Source organism: Panthera pardus, unplaced genomic scaffold, assembly GCF_024362965.1.
Source record: "Panthera pardus isolate Hobbes unplaced genomic scaffold, ASM2436296v1 HiC_scaffold_26, whole genome shotgun sequence".
In the NCBI taxonomy this organism is placed as follows: domain Eukaryota; kingdom Metazoa; phylum Chordata; class Mammalia; order Carnivora; family Felidae; genus Panthera; species Panthera pardus.
In genome coordinates this window covers 8,049,233-8,063,067 of record NW_026526832.1, presented here as the reverse complement: position 1 = coordinate 8,063,067, position 13,835 = coordinate 8,049,233, and the positions used below count along the sequence as shown (strand labels likewise).

At 36.8% G+C, this 13,835-nt stretch overlaps 2 long non-coding RNA genes across 2 annotated transcripts in view; one reads left to right on the top strand and one right to left on the bottom strand.

Annotated features, from left to right (window-relative positions):
- The window catches only part of LOC128773661 (uncharacterized), a 46,000-nt gene extending 44,283 nt beyond the window's left edge, over positions 1 to 1,717 (top strand). The window contains exon 3 of the long non-coding RNA XR_008418033.1: positions 547 to 1,717. This is a non-coding gene — a long non-coding RNA (uncharacterized LOC128773661). The remainder of the gene's footprint in view (positions 1 to 546) is intronic.
- LOC109265354 (uncharacterized) overlaps positions 1 to 13,835 on the bottom strand; it is a 314,205-nt gene that overhangs the window by 47,384 nt on the left and 252,986 nt on the right. The gene's annotated exons all lie outside the window — the stretch shown is intronic.

Genomic DNA, 13,835 nt, shown 5'->3' with positions numbered 1-13,835 from the left:
CTCTTCTTATTTGCTGGTTTTGGGGGAAGTTGAGTCAAGAATTTATTCTTGGCGTTTTTGTCGTTTTGGCATATTTTCATCTATAAATAAGACATATATGTGGTAAAAGAAGTGTGTTTCTAGAAGTACAAATGTACGTAGAGGGAAAGGCAAGCCCCTTTGCCTAACTCTTCCCGCTTGACCCTCACTTCCTCTCAGGAGGAGCAATACAGTCTCCAGCTGTGTTACCCAAATGGGAGTTGATTAAATATATTCTATTATACCTTGTTTATTCACTGGAAGTAGCTGTTGAAAAAATTTCTGCTTGGTGTTCTACTATATGGTGTATCATGAGTTACTTAACTGGTCTACTGAAGAGCATTTAGGTTCCTTTTTATTCTTTTGCTCTTCTCCCTTATTTCCTGCATGTTACTCATTTTTCTGTTTCTTTACTGTCTGTTTACCTCTAGCTACTACTCCATTTTTGGGTTCCATTATATAGCAAATTCCTTAGGTGTGTGAATCACAATCACTAAAATCCTTTTCATTTTCTCTGTCTTATTACAGGCAACATCTTCGTTGTTCATTTCTGGAACGATGGCATCGCTACCTTGAATTCTTCCCTGATCTCTGCCTCTTCAATTGCCTTTCGCTTGCTGTGTTCCTTTTCTCCGGTTTGCTTTACGTCAACGCTGACAACTCCCTTTTATAATCCTTCGTGAACTTTCTCTGTGTGTGAATGGCGGCTGTAGAGTTCTGGTCTGCTCTTTGTACAAGTGAAGATGGCAAGAGGCAGTCCGAACTCTCCAGCTGGGAATGTCTTCTCAGAACATTTCCCAAACAGAGATGTTGTTTCCTGTCCTGGAGACACACATTCCCGAGTCACTCCTCCAGAGGGAGCCGATGCCACAGACGCCAGCGTAGCTCTTTTCTAACATGTCTCACCTGGATTTCTCAGGGCAACTTAGTGTTTACGTCTGCTCCAATTTTGCTAGCAGATGCAAGGTGATGTCTGCTTTCCCTTTCTATCCTGCCTCATTTGCCATTTACTTCTCCCATGAGGAGTGTCTCCAATGGGACATGGTTGACGTCACTTCTTTCTCACCTTTCCTGAAGCTCTGTGCCACGGAATCAAATTCCCACGTTACTCTTCTCCTGGTCAGCCTCACCCCCAGCCCTCATCATCCGGAGAAATGAATCACAGTTCCCTCGGGATCGTATCATTATTTTTCAGAGCAATACAGCTCTCTGCTTGAGAACTAGCGATATGTTTTACACTGTTGGAGGCTTTCTTGAATCGAGACGGATTTGGGCAGATAATATTCTTAGCTTTTTCCTACTTTGTTTATTAAAGGGATTTTCAAAGTTACTTTTGTTTCTTATGTCCATATAGGTTATTTTCACAGAAGAGAGAAAACAAAAGCTTATATTTTTCTTCAGACTTCTGCTGGTGGTCCAGTAACCCACTAATTATTCACGGTATTCTTTCTCAGCAGATTAGCTCATCTGCTATGCAGAGGAAACTGATTTTAATTTCCCTCTCTCCTACCTACATAAGTATCAGTGCTTGTTTCTCCCTCTACAGAATCTGTGCTAACGTTTTGTATGTATCACTTTATTTCATCGTTACCCATTTTGGAGCAGAGCTTATTCTAACTGAGGCACAGATCAGGGAACGGAGGCTCCAATAAATGAAGTATCCAGAAGTTACACCAACAGTTAGTGGTGGAACAGTAAATTGAGCCCAGATTTGATTCCTCACCATTATGTTCCAAGAACCATAAAGACCATATAAATAAAATTATTAGATCTGGGGGCACCTGGGTGCCTCAGTCCATTAAGCACCCAACTCTTGACTTCTGCTCTGGTCATGATCTCACGGTTTATGAGTTTGAGTCCTGAATTGGGCTCTGTGCTGACAGTGCAGAGCCTGCATGGGATCCTCTGGCTCTCCTCTCTCTCTCCCTGCCCCACTCTCCCTCCCTCTCTCAAATCAACTAAAAAAATTATTAGATTTCCCTGATGTTTTAAAATTCAACTGATTATTGTACAGACCACTTACTGGGACCTATCATTGGGAGGCATTTCAAACTTATACACTAAATATGCATGGTTTCTATCATGCAATCATACCTCTATAAGGCGGTTTAAAAATTATGCCATGGTTGGGGGTGGGAAACAGAGATTACCATGTCATGTATGGAGGACAGGGATCAATATCTGAATTGTGAAAATCAGCACGGCATCATGGACATAATAAGAATTTGGGATTAGATACATAGGAGTTTGAATTCCACATTTGCCATAATTAGTTGTTTGGGAAAAATGCTTTGCTTCTCTGAGCTCTTTGTAAATTCTGATTGTAAGGGTAAAATTTAAAAACTTACAAGATTGGGGCGCCTGGGTGGCTCAGTCGGTTGGGCGGCCGATTTCGGCTCAGGTCATGATCTCACGGTCCGTGGGTTCGAGCCCCACGTCGGGCTCTGTGCTGACAGCTCAGAGCCTGAAGCCTGTTTCGGATTCTGTGTCTCCCTCTCTCTGACCCTGCCCCGTTCATGCTCTGTCTCTCTCTGTCTCAAAAATAAATAAACGTTAAAAAAAATTAAAAAAAAAAAACTTACAAGATCAAAAAGAGAATTAAGTTGTATAAGGTGAGGCAAGTATGTGCACAAAGTAGACTTCACCCAATTTCCATTTCTTTCCTAAATACTCATACTGCATCTTTTGCCACCCAAGCTAATAGTTTTTTTTGGTTGTTGTTGTTTTAATCTCTGACACCCAATAAGCTGATATAACACTTGGGATTTTACTGCCATTAAATATAATAGGGGATTTTAAAAGACTAAGAAAATATGATACAAGAAACGTTTTAGTCTCCAGCAAGTGCAACGAGGACTATGCATTGTGCAAAGGGCTTCTGAAAACCTTCTGATAAAATTGTAACAATAAAGCAACTCTGTAAGCACACGTTCAAATACTAACATATTCCACATAAATATATATTAATTTAGCTAATAATTCAACCAAAATGTCCAATAAGAGATTTCTGAAAGCAGAAGAGAAAAAGAAGATAGCATTAGGAATACTTTTTCAAGAAAATAGGAAATTTGCTTAGAGCATTTCAAAGGGCAAATCTTATCAAGGAAAGCTACTTCACTGCTTGAGGATTTGTTATAAGCCCAGTCAAGGAGAAATGAAAGGAAGTGTTAATACATATGGTCTTGAAAGAAAATCTGTGAGATAAAGCACATTTCAATTTTTCATTTAGTATTTAACTGAAAGCTATGTCATATTCATAACCTTAACATGACGGAAATAAAAGAGTGTCTCAGCTAGCCTAGAAGTCTGCCATTTATGGTTTTGCACTTTTATGTAGCAGAGAGTGACAGCATTTAGTCTGCCGGGGGGTCCCAATTCTCTTAGTGCCAATCTCTCATGGACATTGGAGGAAATGCTCCACTGGATCTACCAGTCAGCTCACACTAATTCTGTACTCGCAAGTCCCCGGTGCACAGGATAGCAGATAGAAGTTGCCTTAACACAAAGAAAGCCCACTGAAGACATTCTTCATCAAGGGAAAATTCGTTTTAGTATTCCCATGGTTCATGTTAAACATCCCCCAATCCACAAACACATCTCTTGCTGGAGACCTTCCGTGGGTCTCACGACATTTGCTACTAGATTCTGTCTTGGCATCTCAGATGTTTGGAAAGATCCTTTCAATTACAGCTTCTGAAGGACCTTGAGTAATGCTTTAATGTGATGAGGTATAGGTTATGTCAATGTGATAAAAATCAGAAGCCCACACGGTGTCCTCTTTCTCCCTCTCCCTGGCCAGAGAACGTGAAAGTCAAGGTAGTATATTCCTTCCCGGAAAAATAATATGCTGCACAGACTAAGGTAACTTCTCAGCTTTCTAAAATAGCACCCCTATACTCATGATGAATGAATTAGCTTGGGTTTTCCATATTTTAGTTTATGTTAACTTGAATAAGTTTTATTTTGACCTGTCACTATAAAACAGTGAGAAAGCACATGATGGGGAATTTACCTAATACAACTGCAGTCTCCCGATGACATTGGGAAATATATAGCCATTGAAACGCCAAAAGTATTTGTAATTGCCTATTAGACCACTGTGTTCTTGCTTATAGAGTGGCTCACTGTGGGGATGGGGCTCTCTCTGGTACTTGAAATTTGGGAGGATAGTCCATTCTACCACCTCCCATCAGAACCCAGGCATCTGAATTCCACTTGCTGGATATTGTCTGGATTAGATGCTGTACTGTCAACATTTGTATGTTCAATGTCAATTACAGCATTGACATGGCATTGAGATTCTGTTGCGGCCCCGACTAGCTGGTGCCCCTATTGGCTGACACTTTGAATATATAGTGTAGAGACTTCTGCATTAATTGTATGCTTTGGGCAAGTTATTTCAACTTTCTGTGCCTCAGTAACCCCTTTTTTTCATACTGTTTTAACATATTGTTTTGCATTGCTTTTCACAGGGCTGGGCACATACTAAGAAAGCTTATACACATAGGTATTTTAATTATATACACCATCTATAATGTTTATAAAAAATGGATAGCTTTCAATACACACACACACACACACACACACACACACTATGAAATTCAGTTAAGAAAGTTATTTAAGAACGCATAAACATGTGGCCAAAACCAATTTTTTAAATATAGCACCATAGTTATTTTTACAGTCTTACAAATATGTGCCCTTTAGGTTAGTGTTCAAAAGGCCACATTGATCCTGTGCCTTCTAACCACGTGAGGGAAAAGTGACACTAAATCACATGGTGTGATGTCTGGGGATCTGGGTGGCTCTTGTGCTCAAGGCATGTTAATGTATTTAATGTTACGAACAGTCTCCTGCACAGTATAGCAGTGTGGAAGACATTCGTGAAGGAACCCCAGACCCTGTGATGTGGATGAGGTGGTCTCTTCCTACCAGAAAACAGACCTGTCAGAGACTTCCTCTATCATTCCACCACTAGCTCTAAATTTATTACCATTGTCACTGTGTCCTCTAAAATTAAGAAAAAAAATGGAACAATGATTTACTTGCAAGAAAGACATTAACTTCCTGTAAATCCCTTATGTGTTCTGTAGTCACAGAACCCAATTTAACAAATTCCAACACAATAACAGAGAAAATTAGAATTCGAAGAGTAATTCTATAGTTTGGTGCCTACTGCATGCCCACATAGAAGATTCATTCTGAATAATACATGTTGAAAGTTAATTTATAAATATATAATGAATAACCATTCCATTCAGAATAGTTACCTGTTGTTCAAGTAGTATATTTTTTGACATTTTCGCTTTGTTTCTGAAAAACCAATAGGAAGAAACAGAATCCATATAACCTGGTGAAGGTGCTGGGTCAAATTCTGAGTTCTGGGTCTCACCCTTGATAGTTGGGCAGGAATTGGGAAGAAGGCCTATCTATGTTGGCAAACAGGACAACAGGTGACTAGATTTCCATGGGGGTCACAAATGAATATGGCATTGTGTTGCTATGTACAAACAAGGGTGGTCATGTATGAGGGGAGACAGTTTGGACAAAAATAAGACAGATAAAACTGACCTGGGAAGTTTGAAGATTCAAGGGTCACTTGGCCACTTAGAAGTAGGGCCAGGGGTTTGAGAATGAGCACTCAAAAGAAAACCATCATCGGGAAATTGTATATTTTCCTTCATGTCTCATACAATCCACTTAAAATTCAATGAAAATGTAGCAAAGAGCAGCCATGGACTTTACTACTGGTTCAGAAAGAATTGTCTCTTCCTTCACTCTTCAGCACTGTTTGAAGACGACAAAATAATATTGAAACCCTCTTTCTATTTTCATACCCAATCACAAACCTTATATCACCCCTTTCTTCTCCCCACATCAATTAGCTTATATTTTTTACTATCTGCAGTCGTTCCCAGTTTCCTATTTACAATGTACATTTTCGTATTATTCATTTTGCACTTTATTAGTTAAAATGAGCCTAGGTGGGGCTTCGATCTTGCCCGAAGAGTTCTATGGTTAGGACCATCTTATCCCTTTTCTTTCTTTGGCATTCCTCAGCCCGGTGCTTTCAGCTCCAGCTGTTTCTTATCATATCCCTGAAGCCAATTTGCTGGCCTTGTCTGAGCCGTAAAACAATCCTCCAGATGCTTATGAAAATGTACTTATTGCTTGCTTTGCTCACCCACAGCAATGTTCATAATTCTAAGTTGCAGTCAGAATTTCAGTCTCGGTTGGTTTTCAAACCATGTGTCACAATTTCAAGAACTGCCTCACATGCTGCTTTTGAGATGCTTTTGTTCTTAATTTTGTTAGAATTGAGTTTTGCTTTCAAGAATTTCTGGTATGCTGCTTCATTTCCCTCTTAGTTCACATAAGCTGCCATTGGTTGCAGAGGGCGTTATAATTATATTAAGTATTTAGTGTTCGTGGGTAATGAATACTACCAGTGTATGTGGCAGTTTCAGCAGTTGTGGACTCTTTTCTACCTTCTGTTCCACAGGGTGGGACTCTCAGACCAGTTCAGGCTAAGGGATTTCCATTAGTCATCCCAATACTTCATTCCTCATCTATCCCTTTTCATGGGTGGCTAAATAATTCTCTTTTCAGCCATGGTTTAAACAGGCTTAAACAGGGGTTTACCACATCACATTTAAGCTCTATCTTGTCTAAACCACGATATCATCAGACTTTGATAAAGACTTAAAACATTGATTATTTCTAGGGCACCTGGGTGGTTCAGTCAGTTAAGTGTCCAATTCCTGATTTCAGCTCAGGTCATGATCTCACAGTTCGTGAGCTCAAACCCCGTGTCAGGCTCCGTGCTCACTGCTCGGAGCCTGCTTGAGATTCTCTCGCTCTCCCTCTGCCACTCTCTTCTGCTCATGCAGGTTCTCTCTCTCTAAAATAATAGAAAGTTAAAATAGAAAAAAAAAAAAAAACATTGATTATGTCTGCTGATCTTTCTGATTAGAAAGCCTGTCCCAAAATTGAGAAGTCAACATAAGAAAAAGACAGTCTCTCCGAGCTTCCTCCCACCCATCCTTCCTGTTACTGGGATTATATTTTATATAAATCTTAGGGTTGCCATATTATAACAGTAAGTACTCATCCTATGGGGACCCAGAGGTTTGAATACACCAAGAGAGGGAGGTCAATTCTGATATCAAGTTATCCCGGAAAATCAGGAAACCAATGGAGAAACGTAAGCTAAGAGACTATTACTTTCATGCCCTGGACTTGAACATGGTGAAGGCTAACTGGGGGTCCTATCTAGTGGAAGCCAGAGCTTGGCAGGAGGAAGCCATGGGGTAAACGATAGACTGGAAATAGAACAAAGTACACAATGCAAAGCAGATATTCTAGCAGATATTTTGCCTTGGCTATTCTTCACTTTCAGCAAATTCTTTAAATGACCCCTTTACCCCAACAAAATGCTTTGATTTTAAGCCTCATGTATGCCTAAGCTTGGACTGACATGTTTAAATAAAAGAACAAGCCCAAGAGGTCCATGAGACAGAGTTTGTAGGAACCAGTGAGCATTCACCAGGAGACAGTGAATGTTCAGAGAGAAATTGGGATCGTGTGGCCTAGCTGTCCCTCTCTAAATGGCAATTCCACTTCTAATGTGCATTCTAAAAGTTCTGGGACTCATTTTTACTAAGAAAAGAACTGTAACTTGTAGAAAGACAAAAATATTTTTTTTAATGAAAAGGAGAACAGGTTAGAGAGAGAGAGAGAGAATGGGTTGCAGCAGGATGAATATGCAGCAGCCATATGAATTTCCAGGATATTCTTAGAAGACCAAGCCCTTGTTGCCTTTAACATGCATTCCCCAGCACCAAGAAAATGCTCATGAATGTCTGATGACCTGCTTCTGAAAATTTTTTACTGTCTCTTTGGCTGACCCTTGCTCTTCCATTTGCTTTGCAGTAACTTTCTTCGAATAGAACCTTCCTCTGGAAACCAGCACCTGATGGGAGAACAGTGGAGTCTGACCCTAACAGTCAATTCTCCAAGATGTAAGGACGTATTTCTAGTTTGTGGCTTTGCCTCCAATGATCCGGTCAGTTAGAGGCAACCCTCCTGGGAAGTATCTTTCCAATGAGGATTGCTATAAACATTCCTAGAGCAGTCTGCTTGCCAGAATATTTAGGCAAATCTGAAAAAATAAAGATCAATAAATAAAAAAATCAAAACAAGCTCGTTGTTTGGTGACATACACAAATATGTTTTTTTCACATCTTTTGTATAGTTTCACCTCTTCTTAATAGCCATGGAATTCTAATAATCAATTATTTTAACATTAGATGAGATATAAATGGTAATTTTTAATTCTGGCTTGATATAAACAAATCTGAAATCATACTCTAGAATATTCCTAAACAAATCTCTGAAGTCAGCATAGTGGTTAAAAATGCTGACCGTGGTGTTAGTTCTTCCCCCACCCCATTTCTACTATTTAATCGCTGTAATTTTGTGCAAGGTATTTAAACCTCTGTGTTTTGTTTTCCTCTACTACTTATTTCACACATTAATACAGGTAATTAGGTTAGAAAATGGCAGGTACATGGTAAGTGCCCAATAAATATTGGCTCATATCATTTTAATAGCAGTTTAATTTCATGTCATTATTTTTCCTCATATATATGACTTCATTGTAGCTATCCAATAAAGCTATATTTATAGGTATCTGTCAGATAAAACACTTAAAATAATCTATTCTTGAACCTTATTTCATATGAAGACATAAAATTAAATTTCAGTATATTTGTGTGTTATTCCATGTGAAACGGGTATTTGGGGTCATTTGAAAATTAAAAAAAAAAACATAAGCCCACAGGGACTATACAAAGTTACCTTTCCCTTAGACAACCTAGCTATGTGATGTCCGCTTTTGGAATAGTTGAAAGTGAGTACAGCAAGGTGCCATCTATTCAGAGAGATACATACTAGATATGGGAGCCATAAATCAAAATCTTACATGCAGATGCTTTGGTTGTTTTTGAAATCTGTTTCTCAAAGGGGCAACTCTCAATATAGAACATTCCAGGTGGAGCTGCAGTGGGTGGCCATTGATTAGACATTAGTTAAGTAGTGATTTTCTCAAAAGACACTACTTACAGATGCTATCGGTAAAGAATCTTTAGTAGTGCATGGATTTGCTTTAGCACTATCATCAGGAAAGGTAGGAAGACATCCTTAAATTCTAAGAAATAGAATAATAAAAGTAAGAGCAATATGAATATTTTCAGGTAGGAAATATGACTACCAAATAGGAAAAAAAAAAATGTATGCCAAAAGAAGAAAGACCAGTCACAATGGGGGTGAATATCATAGTCACAGGGGATTTTTCTGTTTCATGACTGCCTTTCTTAGGTTTTCTCCTCATGAAAACTGGCTCAATGTTGTAGAAAAATAAAACTGCTGAAAATAAGAACCTTAGAAAACTTCCTTTGTGCTTTTTTTAGGTATTCAAAGAGAGGCTGAAGAATTTTGGACAGCAAAATTTCATTAACATTTTTCTTATGCATTTATAAATACTGATATTTTCTCAGAGTGTCATTTTTTAATTTTCCTCTTTCTTTCACAACCTAACCCACAAAGCAATAAATATACTTTAATAGAAAAAAAGGAAAGGGTTAAAACAAAATTTTCACAGAAGACCCCAAAAATATATTTAAAAAATTGCCTGTGGTGCCTGGGTGGCCCATCTTGCGGTTTGTGAGTTCAAGCCCCGTGTCGGGCTCTGTGCTGACAGCTCAGAGCCTGGAGCCTGCTTCAGATTCTGTGTCTCCCTCTCTCTGCTCCTGCCCTCTGCATCCCCCCACTCATGCTCTGTTTCTCTCTCAAAAATAAAATAAACACTAATAAAAAAATGTTTTTAATTTCCCAATATCAAAAATAATCAGAGAAATATATAACACTAATATGTTTTCTATTTACCACGTTAATGAATATTTGAGAAAATAGCATTTAATGTTAATAGAGACACAGACATTTATAAATCTTCTGCAGGATAGCAAATTGATACATACTTTCTGGAAATCAGTATGAGGACATGTGTGAATAATCTGAAAAATAGCTTTACCTTTCATTTAGAAAATTAATATTTATCCACATCCATAAAAATTCCTATTTATTTATACATAGAAATAACCAGAATGATGTCAAAGTTTCTTCCACAAAGATGATCATGATAACTTTGTATTAGTATTTGTCTTTTTTTTTTTTTCTGAGAGAGAGAGAGAAAGAGAGTGCATACACATGAGGTGGGGGCAGAGGAAGAGAGAGAGAGAGAGAGAGAGAGAGAGAGAGAGAGAGAGAGAATGAATCTCAAGCAGGCTCCATGCCCAAAGCAGAGCCTGATGTGGGGCTCAATCTCATGACTGTGAGATTATGACCTGAGCCAAAAATCAAAAGGCAGATGCTTAACCAAATGAACCTCCCACATGCCCCTATATTAGTATTTGGATATAATCTAAAAGGTAATGATTAAATTTTATATTTATTAATTTTTTGTGATATCTTATTCTAGGAGGTATTTAAGGCCAACAAATAACTAAATTAAACATAGCTCATGTAATGAATAGTATTCATCCTGAAATGGTATTAAAATGCATAAACATTAATGTTGGAAAATGTTTTTATTGTTAACTGAAAACATCAAGAATCACAGTTCAGTGTATTGTTAACTACAAAATAAATAGATAGTAGAAAAGAATAAATGAAAGAATAAATGAAAGGGAACCAAAGCTGTTCCCTTTGGATGAAGAGATAAGGAATGATCATGTAAAGAACACTCCACACAGCAATAGCATAATACATGCTATCTATACTTTTTAATGGAATATTTACCAAGATAGACCATATTCTGGGCTTTCTAAAAAATGTCACTAAATTGAAAATGACTTAAAGTATACAAGAATAGCATACAAAAATTGTTATATAATAAAAGTGGAATAAAATTAGAAGTCAGTCAAAGAAATGTATCTGTATAATTCATAAATTTTGGAAACTAAATAATATCTTTACAAATAACCTATAGATCAAAGGGGGAAAAAAGTAAAATTAGTAAATAGTTGATATTAAACACAAAAACTCATGGTATACAGTAATTAAAGGGAAATTTATAGCACATAAAGCCTACATTAAAAGCCAATTTAACTACTGGAGAAACCAGTTTAAAAAGGCAAATAATATATAACACAAAATATAGCATAAGCCAAAGAAATGACATAATAAAGACCAGAGTGAAAATAAATGACCATCAAACAGAAAAACAGTAAAGAAAATTGTCAAAAGGTGATTTTTTGAGAATATTGATAAAACTAACAAACCTTTAGCCTAACTGATCAGGAGGAACAAAGAAAACACAAGTGACTAATATCAAGAATGACAGAGGTGACATCACTACAGATTCTACAGATATTTAAAGAAGGACTTAAATAAATAGAAAGATATAACATGATCATTGATCATAAAATTCAATTTTCTTAAGCAATTAATTCTCCCCAAATTGATCTATAGATCTGATTCAATCATAATCAAAATCCAAGTAAGATTTTTTGACATGAATTAATATGCTGATTCTAAAATTAACATGGAAGTGCAAAGGACCTAGAATAGTTAAAACAATTTTGATTTTAAAAGTTGGAGAATTAAGCCTCTCTGACTGACTCCAAGCCTTATTATAAAACTATAGTAATCAAGAAAGTATGGCATTGATATCAAGATAGACAAAGAGATCTATTGGGACAAATGGAGAATACCAGAAATAGATCTACACATAAAACATCAACTGGGTTATTTTACGAAGGTGCAAAGGCCATTGGTGGAGAAAGGACAATCTCCTTGCAAAAAAAATAAACATCTATCTATACTTTGCACTGTATACAAAAACTAAGTAAAAATGAACCACGGATATCCATGTAAAACCTAAAATTATAAAACATAGAAGAAACATAGAGAAACATAGACTCAGAAAATTAAGAACCTCTGTTCTTCAAAAAATCCTGTTAAGAGAATGAAGACAAGCTGTAGTGCAAGAGAAAATATTTGTAAATCACATACCTGATGAAGAATTTGAATGAAAAATATATATAAAAAATTCTCAAAATAGTAAGAAAACAAGCAATCCAATTGAAAAAAATGGGTGAAACATTTGAACACTTGCCAAAGTAGCTCTATGGACGGCAGATGAGCCAATAAAAAGATACTCCACATTAATGGTTTAGAAAATGCAAGCTGAAACCACAATGAGATACCACAACAAACCAATATGAATGTCAAAAAGATTGGCTGTACACAATGTTGTTGAGGGTGTGGCACAGCGGCAACTTCCCATTGGTTTTAGGAATGTGATAAATGGTACAACCACTTTGAAACAAGTTTGATGGCTTTTTTGCAGAGTTGAATATATTGCTACTATATTACCCAGCCATTTCACTACTCAGTATATACATCCACATAAAAACTCACACTTGAATGTTTACAGAAACTTCACTTATAATAGGCAAACACTCAATACAAACATATGAACAAAATCTCATCAACAAATGGACACAAGAAAACTTTTTTTTATTATGGATATAGTCATTACCCTGACTCTGATTATGTTTTTATGGGTGTATACGTATGCTGAAATGATCAGGTTGATACTTTAAATATGAGCAGTTCACTGTAACTCAATTATACCTCAATAAATCTGTTAAAAAAATTTTTTTTAAGTAGCCATAATATTCCTGGAGAAGAACAAACTGAGTGGGCTTGTTCCAACCAGACTTTTTATAATTCTGCTCTAAATAAGATAGTGTGATATTCATGTAAAGATAGACAAATAGAGCAGCAGAATAAAATAGAAATCCCAGAAAAAGACCCAAGCATATGTAGAGTCTTAATTTATAAAGAGAGTGCTACTCCAGAGCTGGGAAAGGAAAATATTTTTCAATAAATCATGCTGGGGCATTTTTGTATCCATAAAAATAAAAATGAAAATTGGCTCCTACTTCATGTCACACACAAAACTCTCTTTTATGTAGAAAATAAATCAAAATGTGAAAAGCAAAACAATAAAGAATCTGTGGAAGACAATCACGAAGAATATCTTTATGACCTTAGATAAGTAAAATATGTCTCAAACAAACCAAAAGCTCTAATCAAGACATTAAGATGAATAAACTTGAGTACATTCAAGTTTGTTCATCAAAAGACTCCATGAAGAGAGTGAAAAGGCAAGCTATGGTCTTGGTAAGGAAATTTTCAACACATAAAACATGGCTATATCCAAAATACTTAAGATCTAAAATAAGTTAAAAAAAAAAAAAAGGTAAGCAGAAAATAAGCAAATGAGTTGAAGAGCCATGAGAATATTGAAATGTCATAAATCCATGAAAAAGTGAGGCAGTGCATTGGTAATCAGGGAAATGGAAAATAAGACCACAAAGACATATTACCATGTACGTCTAGAATGACTCAAATTTACAGTCTGACGTCTGACACACAATGGGGACTCCCATGCACTGCTGTAAGGGTGTACATTCGTGCTATTACTTTGATAAACTATTTGGCATTATTCACCACGGTCGATCATGTACGTAGTTTATAATCTAGCAGTTCCATATATACAGGGAAGTGAGTGAAAAGTTCAAATCAGCTAGTCTGGCTCAGAAAGCCAGTTGTTAAATTTTCAGAAACTTTATAATCTGACTCTTAGAACAGTGGTTGCTTGAAAATGGTCACAGTGATCGTAGTTACATTAGAATCTTGTTGAATGCCGTAAATTGGGTCTTTTTTTTTTTCCTCTGGAGCACCAGTAC